Genomic DNA, 9,230 nt, shown 5'->3' on the forward strand with positions numbered 1-9,230 from the left:
TACAGAAAGTATCATTAAGTTGCCTTGAGGGTTAGATAGCTTTTTGCTTGTTTTTAGCATCACTGCTAGATTTTGGGCTGAGGGTGGTCAAAACTACCCCAAAGGCTGTCCAGATCGCTAGTGCTGTTTGCATTGCAAAGTCAGAAGCCCACAGTGTTAGACATGGGATGTAATGAAAAGCAAGTAAAGCAACTGCAGAAATGCAAGTGGATTTGTGCAGACAACAGAGCGGGAACTTCCATGGCAGGCAACAGACACAGCAACTGGTAAATACTTTGAAAACCTTTCCAAGTTGTTGCTGCAACACTGAACGTGGGAAGCATTTGGGAGCGGGCTTTTGTTCTCAAGACTATAACCATGCTGCTGACTCAACAAGTCCTTGACCTCGATTAGTTGTGTTCGTTATTTGGAGTCCAGCAGGGATGAAGTCAATTGCCTCTTTCTTTCTCTTCTTTCTTCCCTTCCTTTCTTGCTTGCTGTATGACAGAGCTGAAACTGGGCTAAGGCACAAATCCCATTCCACACTTGATGGGTTTTGCCCTAACAGTGTCCTGGGGGATCTGCAGAAGAGGCAGAAGAACTCTTTGGGCTCTGCAGAGAGTCCTACGTTAGCAATGTCCTGCTGGAAAGGCTGCACATCTGCTTTGGTACTGACCTGCTGCAAGCCTCGAGCAAGAAGCTTCACAGGTCTCTTTCTCATATATTTTTAAAGTGATGGAAAACACTTATGCACTATGTCCTAGTCACATGAAGCTCGTTAGGGATAATAACTCAGTTACCATCTATAAAAAGATGGTATTCATGGTATTCATCTACCCTGAATAGTTTCAAGCCACTACAACATTAGAACACCATGACCTGTATCTGCTGAAACAGGGTCTATGCTGTATTGCCAAGCTCTGAAGGTCAATAATCTTCATGCTGTTTCTCAGGTGAAACAATTGCCTGTGTTTCTACATCCAAACAGACTTTAGCAGGCTTTAGGTGCTGCTTATTGGAAAGATAATGCAGAAGGTTGTCAATCCACATTATGCAAATTCCAACAAAAAGTACCCTCCCAGTTCTCTTTGGGTTAGAGACCACTGACTACTCCTCAATTTTCTGACACTTTTCTTGAGTTACTGATGCTAATGCTTATCGCCAGGTTTATCTTTAACCACTGCCTGCTCTGTGATAGGGAAGAGGGCAGCAGGTGAAAGGAGATGGAAAAACCACTGAGCCGCTCCTCCTTTCCACTCTTGGTAAAGCGGCGCTAAGTTTGAGATACCGTGCGTTTTTGGCTCTATATAGGGACGAGATATTACGAAAATACTGACTTAGGTCAGAAAAAAAGAATCCAAAATTAACTAGAACTTCCTTCTCTCACCAATAGGTTGCATTTGTTTTCAACTCCTTCCCACTGACGCTTGGGCAAATGGCATTCTGAGACATTAGAGACACACTAGATACCAAAAAGCACTGAATAAGAGGTGTGGGGAGCACTGATTTCCACTATATGAAGTAGTGCAATACCATCTCGCATCCTTCTACTAGGAAGCTGAATTTCCAGTTCAATTTTGCCTATAGATTCTGTTTCTAGACTGTTTCATCAATAAATACCTTCCCCCAATTCCCCTCCTTGCTGTCATTATTAGAAACAAATTTATGTTGTCATTTATTTCAGGTTTCCAACAAATTTTGGAAAAAACTGAGCATCATCAATTCTTGTTCTCGGAATAAACCAACAGCATAATTTAACTACGTGGCAATAACAGTAATGTTTGTATTTCCCAGTCTTCAAATACTTGGATTGGAAATGGCAACATCATAATTGAAAATTCTGATAATTATCTCTCTGCAAAGGTGTTCTGTTGCTACACTCAATATCTTATTTGAAACCAGCCATGAACAGAAGTCACCATAAGCAACAATAAACAATTAAAAATTCATTTTCCTAGAGATTGTTGCACTGCATCTGTTGTGTGGGAAATAACAACTCTGATTTTTGTTTTGTTTGGGATTTCAAAATGGTTTGTGGATGGGAAATTTCAAACCAATACCATCAGGAAAAATCAGCTGCTTCTATTTAGCTAAATTTGAAATGTTATATGATAATATGGCTGGTTTTTAATGCAACGTGTGTATATACATATATATATATATATGTATGTGCACCCTGAGATCAATATTAATATGGAAACAAGACATTTCTGTATCAAAATGAGAAGGAAACATCAACACAATTCTTCACACCTTTTTTTTTTTTAACAGAAAAATGCCAAATGTTGCATGTTGTCAAACTATGGGCAACTTGTTGAGTTGGGTTTGGTTGAGTTGAGCATTGCCTGAGCTCAACTGAACCGTATTTTCTCCTGGAGCCGGGACCCTCGGCACCGCTTGCACCTGCCTTTGAAATGGACCACGGGCAGGGCATTCGTGGGGTCTCTTGCCTGGCTCCAGCAAATTTGGGTTGGTTGGCTCAGAGCAGGTTTAGACTTCAACTCCTGAAATGCGTTCACAGCCCTTCACTGGAAAGTAACGTCCCATTGCAGGGCAGGGAAAGGAGGGGTTTGGATTGTACTTTATACTTATGCCTCCCTTTTTAATTGCTCATTTCAAGTGACACCAACCTTCAGCATTGCTGCAGAGCCAGGCATGACACCCCTGCCCCAGCTCCTCCTTTCCAGAAGGGACAGGGACCTCCTGGGAGGAGACACTGAGCAGTGGCTCTGAAGAGCATCACCAGTGGAAGCGAGAATGAAATGAGCATTTTGGACATTTCCAACCTGGATGTGTGGCCGCAGGAGGCAGGCAGGAGCTTTGAAGGTGAGGTGGCACCCACAGCAGGACTTGGGGGAAGGACATTTGCTCTCAGGGTGGGGGCCAGCACCAGCTCCATGCAGACATTTAATTGCCTTCTCAGATCTTCATGTCACCTTAATCTATTGAAATGATTTCCTTATGAAATAGTTCCCGATGTCCTTATTAACCAAGGATTAATTAATTATTAATTAAGCAGCTCAGGCTACTTATTAATTCAACTTGTTAATTAAGTATAGGAAGCTAATGAGGCAGCTTGTTAATTGAGTTGTTGGGGGAAGGTGAGGATGGGGAGGAGGATCTCTGCCTGGTTTCTGCAGCAGAGATGGGAACGTGGCTCCTCATGGGGCTATCAGTTTTGGGAGCCTTCTGAGCCGGTTTGTGCAGTCACAACTTGGGAGAAGCTTTATTTGTGTTTATTCTTGTTGTCAGCTCAAAGCAACCTGTTGAGAATAGCCTTCAAGACTTGCAGGCCAATATTTCAACTAAGGTGTGCAAGCATTGGGACAGGACCACCATGACCATGGGATGAAGGTGGGGAGGATGACTCGGAGGTGACAGGGAGTGGTGACCTCCTGCTTTTGTCAGCCTTCATGTGATTCACAAATGGGAATTGTGCTCCTTGAAATGACTTTTGCCCAAGACAAGAAAGACCCACCATTTACAGACAATAACTAGAGAAAGGGACAAAGGGGAGGCCTCTGCTTTGCCAAAGCCTTTGCAGCGAGCAAGAGCCATGTATCTCTTTCTGGTACGTTAGAGCTACCTGTGGTCTGCCCCAGTTCTGCTCCTTCTTCTGTTTGCAGAGTCAGGCCAGATCTCGTTATAGGATGGAGCTGCTGAGCTCCTGTGTATCCGCAGAGCTGCAAGGACAAGATCCTTCCATGTTAAAGCTTTGTGCAATAACCCCATGCCAGCATCTTACTGTGCATTTGCATGAGGTAGTCAGGAGCAATATGGTAATTTCAGGATGTTTTCTCTGAAAAGTTTGCTGCTGGGCCATTTCTTGTTGCCAGCAGGACTCTAACGTCATTGGTTTGTTCCACTGCTAATGCCATTCCCCAGGCGAGTTGAAAATAAAACCATTTCTAATCACTTCTGAAAGTTTCTGAAAAGAACTGAGGGAGGGAGAGAGCTAATGAGGAAAACACACAGCTTTAGAAACAGAAGTGCATTCCCTGAAGTCAACAGCCTAAAAAAAAAATTTTTTTGAATATTCATTTCTACTGAGATTTTTCTATCGCTATAATTAATTTGTCACGAATACACTGACAAAGCATTTCTGGTGGAGTGATGAAGGCTACAGGCAGAGGTTTACTTAGTTTCTTTTGAAGAAAAATAACTAGCTATCAAATAACTTTAAACTCTTAAAGCTTTGCTGGCCTGATCCTGCTTTCATTAAAGAATGCTAGTTGGCTTTGAAGACAGCTAAAGCTACTGAAAAAATGTTATATGGATTTATTTTTTGCTAATTCAGTCCCATTTTTCTGTATTGGTATATTATCCATGGATACTTTGACTGGCACTGGATTTTTGTTTTCTCTTAATGGAGAGAGAAGAGAACAAAACCTTTAAAACATCCTCAGAGTCATTCGGGGCTCAGTTCTGCTGGTTTTTCCTTTCCTTTTGCAGTAATGTCAGGGTCCTTGGGATGCTTACCCAAAATAAAAGATTTGACAGCAGCCAAACCACAAATCGATGCCGAATGTCTGAAATGACTGACACATAACGACATCTGCCTCATTAGATCAGCTCACTGCTCCATGCCGGGCAGTGGTCAGGTTGGGGAATTAAAGTCTTCAAGGTTTCCTCCTTTGTCGTTCTACCTCCAAAGTAATTGCTGCATGCGTCACGGACAGGACATCCTTGCAGGATCCAGCGACTGACTCAAATCAGTGGGAATATTTTTCTGATGGGAGAAGGATCAGACCTGATTCTGTAACCGTTACTCACCCCGAGCAGCACTAGTTCAATCAGTCTGTTCATGTAAGTAAGCCTTCGCTGACGTGAGTGATGGTGGCAGATTCTGGCCCTGAGTTATTACATGAAACCATCTCGGGCTCAGGAGAAAGCTGTATGACTCAGATCTAGCTTTAAAAATAAAAGTTTTAAATCCTAAGTTATAATGTGCCATTTGGCTCCTGCTGAAGTTGTTCTTAAAAGGCTGTGCTGAATAATAAAAAAGATCAAGCTTTTGATGTTATGTTGCATGTTCAAGCATAAAATCCAGCCTTGATGGTGAAGCTTAGCCTGGTTTATTTCACTCAGGCAAAGACATTGAACAAGAACCTTACACTATTTCTCACTTAGAGGAAATGTCTGTGCATTAAAAAAAAAAAAAAAAAAAGTTTTGACAGATAAGTAATTGGGAAACATCTGGCCAAACCGAAGGCAACAGAAGTGATTCCAATCAAAGGTGGTTCATTGAAAGCTTTTCATCTCGGCTCCAACAGAAACAGCAAACTTAGCACTTAAAAAAAATTTCCAGCTTTCTGATGAAGTGTTAAAAAGTCAGACAGCAAAAAGTGCACATACATCCACCCAGCACAAGAGGCTGAAAGGAGGAGGAGAGAAAATACGGGGCTGTGCACATGCGGAGGTGTGTGCCAGGGGCCCAGAGGCAGGGCCAGCGTTTTGACACTGTTGCGGTGTTTTTGATCAACTTCCCAGCAGCTGCCTGGCTGCTCTTGCGCGTTCTCGCGAAGGCTGATGGTGGGATGGTGCTGTGGTTGCTTTGCGAGTCCCCGGCACCCACCTCCGGCGGTGCCTCCTGCACCGGCTGCTCCCGGTGCCCTTGCCCATGGGCATTGCTGGGGCCAGGCTGGTTGGCACGAGCCGGCTGGGGGGTTCCTGCAGCCCCGACAGCCCCAGCACCATTCCCCCTTTTCCAAAGATTTGTCAGAGCTGTGCACGAACAATGGCATGTTCTTACTGGGGATTTGGGGAGAGCAATGCTCCCTTTCAATGGGTTCTGTTTTGCTTGGCACAGTGTTTTGAAGATCTTTCCCCACATTTAGCGAATGCTGGTGGTTTGGAGGCTCCATTAAAAGAAATCCTGGAACCGTTTGGATGCTTCCCTCAACTAATTGCATTGGAAGGACTTCGATCCGCTCCTTAAGAGGTGATGTTTGCTTGTTGTGTTTCAGCTGTTGCAGCTCCTACTTGAAATGTTCCTCTAGGCTTTTTAAAATTTCAAATAAGTTTTATTCTGAATTTTTGGGCAAAGTTTTAGATGTATTTTTTCCTCCACCCTGGCAGGTTTGCATACGTCCAACCTCTTCAGCCTCTGTGGCCCGTCCTTCATGGCATTCACACGTAGTATCTCAGCAGGGTGGACGGGACAGCCACCTCTGTGCTTTGCGGGCACCTAGAATCGAACCCTGGTGTTGGTGTGGCTGTTGCTTCTTTAAATTGCCCATTTTTTTCTTTTTAACACATCAGATAAAAAGCCCAGACCACAACTTGTTGCATCTCTGTGCTCAGCATCCAGCTGCAGACCTGAGCTCTGCCAAGGAGGTTGGAAGAGACTGTGGGGCCCTGGAGAAGGGATGGGAGAGGACAAGTGCTGGCCATGTGTCCCCTTGCCTCCCTGCCCAGCAGAGGAAGAGGAGGAGGAAGGTGAGGATCAGTGCTCTGGCACTGCAGCTACTTTAGGCTGCTTCTTGCACAGCTGGAAATCATTGCGATAGCATCAGCTGCCAAGGGGAGTGATGAGATTTGGCACGATTCAGAGGGGAAAGAGGTAGCAGCTAAATCATTTGTGAATTTTAAGTGCTTCAAAGACATAGCGAGGGGCCCGGGCTCACTGGCGGGTGCCAGCGTGGGTCCCACTGCCCCACGGCTGCCCAGCCCCATGGTAGGATGGAGTAGGACCCAGCATGGGTCCTGCGATGGCATCTGGGGTCCTGCGGTGGCATCTGGGGTCCTGCGGTGGCATCTGGGAGGGCACGAGCTCCGCATGGGCTGAAGGGCACCCGCAGGGCTTGGTTTGTTCCTGCAGTTTGTTGTCCTGCCAGTGTGACCCCAGGCACAGACAGCCGGAATACCTTAAAACTGGGGGGATTTATTATTGAGTAAGGAAATATGTGCTCTGCAACCCCACCACAAAAAAACCTCCGTAAAGCAAGAACAGGAAGTGTACAATATATTCCTTTCCAAATTAATTGCTATTATTTTGATTAAAACACATTATCATATAAATATTTGATTAAGAATGTGATTAAATCTTTCTTGCTCTTGAACTGTGACAACTTTAAAGTCTAACCTTTTATATCTTGGCACCACATCATTATTTTGCTCATTAGCTACGTTTAATAATTCGATCTCATAACATGCTTTGCCATTTGGAACATTCCTTTGTGTGCCAAGTTCAAATCGATGCTGTTAGTTATTTGTGCCACTGCAGATAATTAAACAAAAATTAAAAGCAATTTAACCTTGCAGTCTGGCTTTGGGTAGATGAGCGTTCAAGAAAGGGAGCGGATCACAAAGCACAACTCAACAGGGGTTTTTCTGCCGTTGGCTGCGTTGGTGCAAAGCCGGCCAGGAGCAGCGTGGGAAGGTGGAGATGTCTCCTGGCGGGGGCTGAGGAGGCTCCAGTAATTCAAAAAGTCCCTTTCCACCATGTAAAGCTGCTGGGCATTGCAGACAGAGGGAGCAAACTTGCTGTGGCCTCTTGCAAACAAGGCGATGAGTTAAATGGTGAGCAGCTGGGTGTTCGGTGCGTGGCAGGGGGGCGAAGAGCAGCTCCGGCCATGGCCACCAAGGGGTCACCTCGGAGGGAGCAGTCTTCCCGTTCCCTGGGACACATCTCCTGGGGGTGTGGATGCTCCTTCTTGCCCTGGCTCCCTCAGCAGGCTCCAGGTTGGCATTTTTGGACAGCATGGTGCCTTTGGGCTTCTCCTGGCCCTCAGCAGGATCAGGCCACCACGGGCTGTCTGAAGGCAGAAGGATGCCGCCGTCTCTCCCAGCTCTCTCCAAACAGCCAGAGCCCACTTTCCTAATTTAATCCACACACAAAAGCTTGCCTTACATGGTCACGGATGCTATTTTTAGGTTTGCCAATTAATCCAGCTCCGTTTGAGCTGGATTAGAAATCGCATACCCCCTTAATTATAGGTGTATAAACTCCAGGCTGGCAGCTGTTTTGACATTCTCAGCTGGGAAATTTGCCCTAAACAGCCGCCCCCCTCCCCGAGTTGCGGCAGGATCGTGGGCTCGGGGTTGTCTTCGTGCCCATCTGCTGCCGTGGCACCGCGCCTGCTCTGCGCGCTTGGACGCCTGCCCCGGGACACAGGTGCCAGGCAGCGCCGAGCCGAGATGGGCAGCCTCCCTCTTCATTCTTTCTCCTTTTATTTTTTTTACTTTTTTTTTTTTTTTTTTTCCTGCAGGAAAATCTCCCCAGGCCTTTTCTTTCAATTGAAGACATCTACCAGGAATGGGAAGTAAAAAGGGGTCTGCGCTGATGCTTCCATGGCGGGGCTCTCCATCGGGGGCTGTGGGATGTGCCTGCCCCACATGATGGGCAGTGGGGCTGGATCCTGGCACTGGGGGGCACTGAGCCCCCACGCAGGGCTGCTTGGGGTGCTCGAAGGGCAGGATGCTGCCCCTCTCCTGGACAGGCTTCCTCGCTGGGGAAAGGGAAACGTGAGTGTGGCTAGTTTATCATTTATTAATTAATTTATTTATTTTAATGTGGGTGGGAGAGATTTTAAAGACAAACGTCCATAGTGTTGCCCGTTTCTAACACTGCCAGTGCCGGTGAGTGGTGGGTTGGTGGCGAGAGCCTGTTGTGGCCTTAAAGCAAAGAGGAAGAAAGCAAATTTTGGAGGAAATTCAGTGGGGACTCTCCCTGGAATGGGCCGTATCCAGCCCAGAGAGTGGCAGGAGCTGTGCTCCGTCACCAAAGACCACCCCATTGCATCTCCAAAGGCCCTGCAAGCTGGAGCAGAGGCAGAACTGGGTGGTCAGACCGTGTGGTGCCGAGTCCTTCGTCCCACTCCGATGAGACGCACCCGATGCATCTGCTGGAGCATCACTGCTAATTGTGGCTGCCAGCCCACAGCAGCCGGGGAAGGTTTGTGGCTGGGCCATACCTGAGCCCTGAGCTAATTCCCCGCAGCGCTGGGCCAGCGTCAGTCACCATGGGGCTCTGGCATCCCCATGGGAGGGTCCCCGGCATCCCCATGGGAGGGTCCCCGCCTGTCCTGCTCCCACTCCCCATGGGTTTAACGCCTCGTCTTGTTTCTTTTCTTCTTTTCTAGTAGCTGGAGGTTTGACAATAGCCAGTGTGAATGCTGTTTGATCTTAACAACTGCTTTTCTTTTTTGTTTCAGTGTAATATTAAATGCTTTTGAGTCTAGTGAACAAAGTGCCCTGCTTGCTCAAGCTCTGTGGCACTTGCCTCCGCTCATTTTATTGCAGCATCAGCA

At 46.6% G+C, this 9,230-nt stretch overlaps 1 long non-coding RNA gene across 1 annotated transcript; it reads left to right on the forward strand.

Moving 5' to 3' along the window:
- Positions 1 to 4,603: 4,603 nt before the first annotated feature.
- Positions 4,604 to 8,623, forward strand: LOC135994974 (uncharacterized). Its single transcript, XR_010607059.1, has 4 exons — positions 4,604 to 4,785; positions 5,817 to 5,920; positions 6,241 to 6,417; positions 8,190 to 8,623. It is a non-coding gene; the product is annotated as an uncharacterized LOC135994974 (long non-coding RNA).
- Positions 8,624 to 9,230: the final 607 nt, after the last annotated feature.

This window comes from Caloenas nicobarica, chromosome 15 (genome assembly GCF_036013445.1).
Source record: "Caloenas nicobarica isolate bCalNic1 chromosome 15, bCalNic1.hap1, whole genome shotgun sequence".
Classification (NCBI taxonomy): domain Eukaryota; kingdom Metazoa; phylum Chordata; class Aves; order Columbiformes; family Columbidae; genus Caloenas; species Caloenas nicobarica.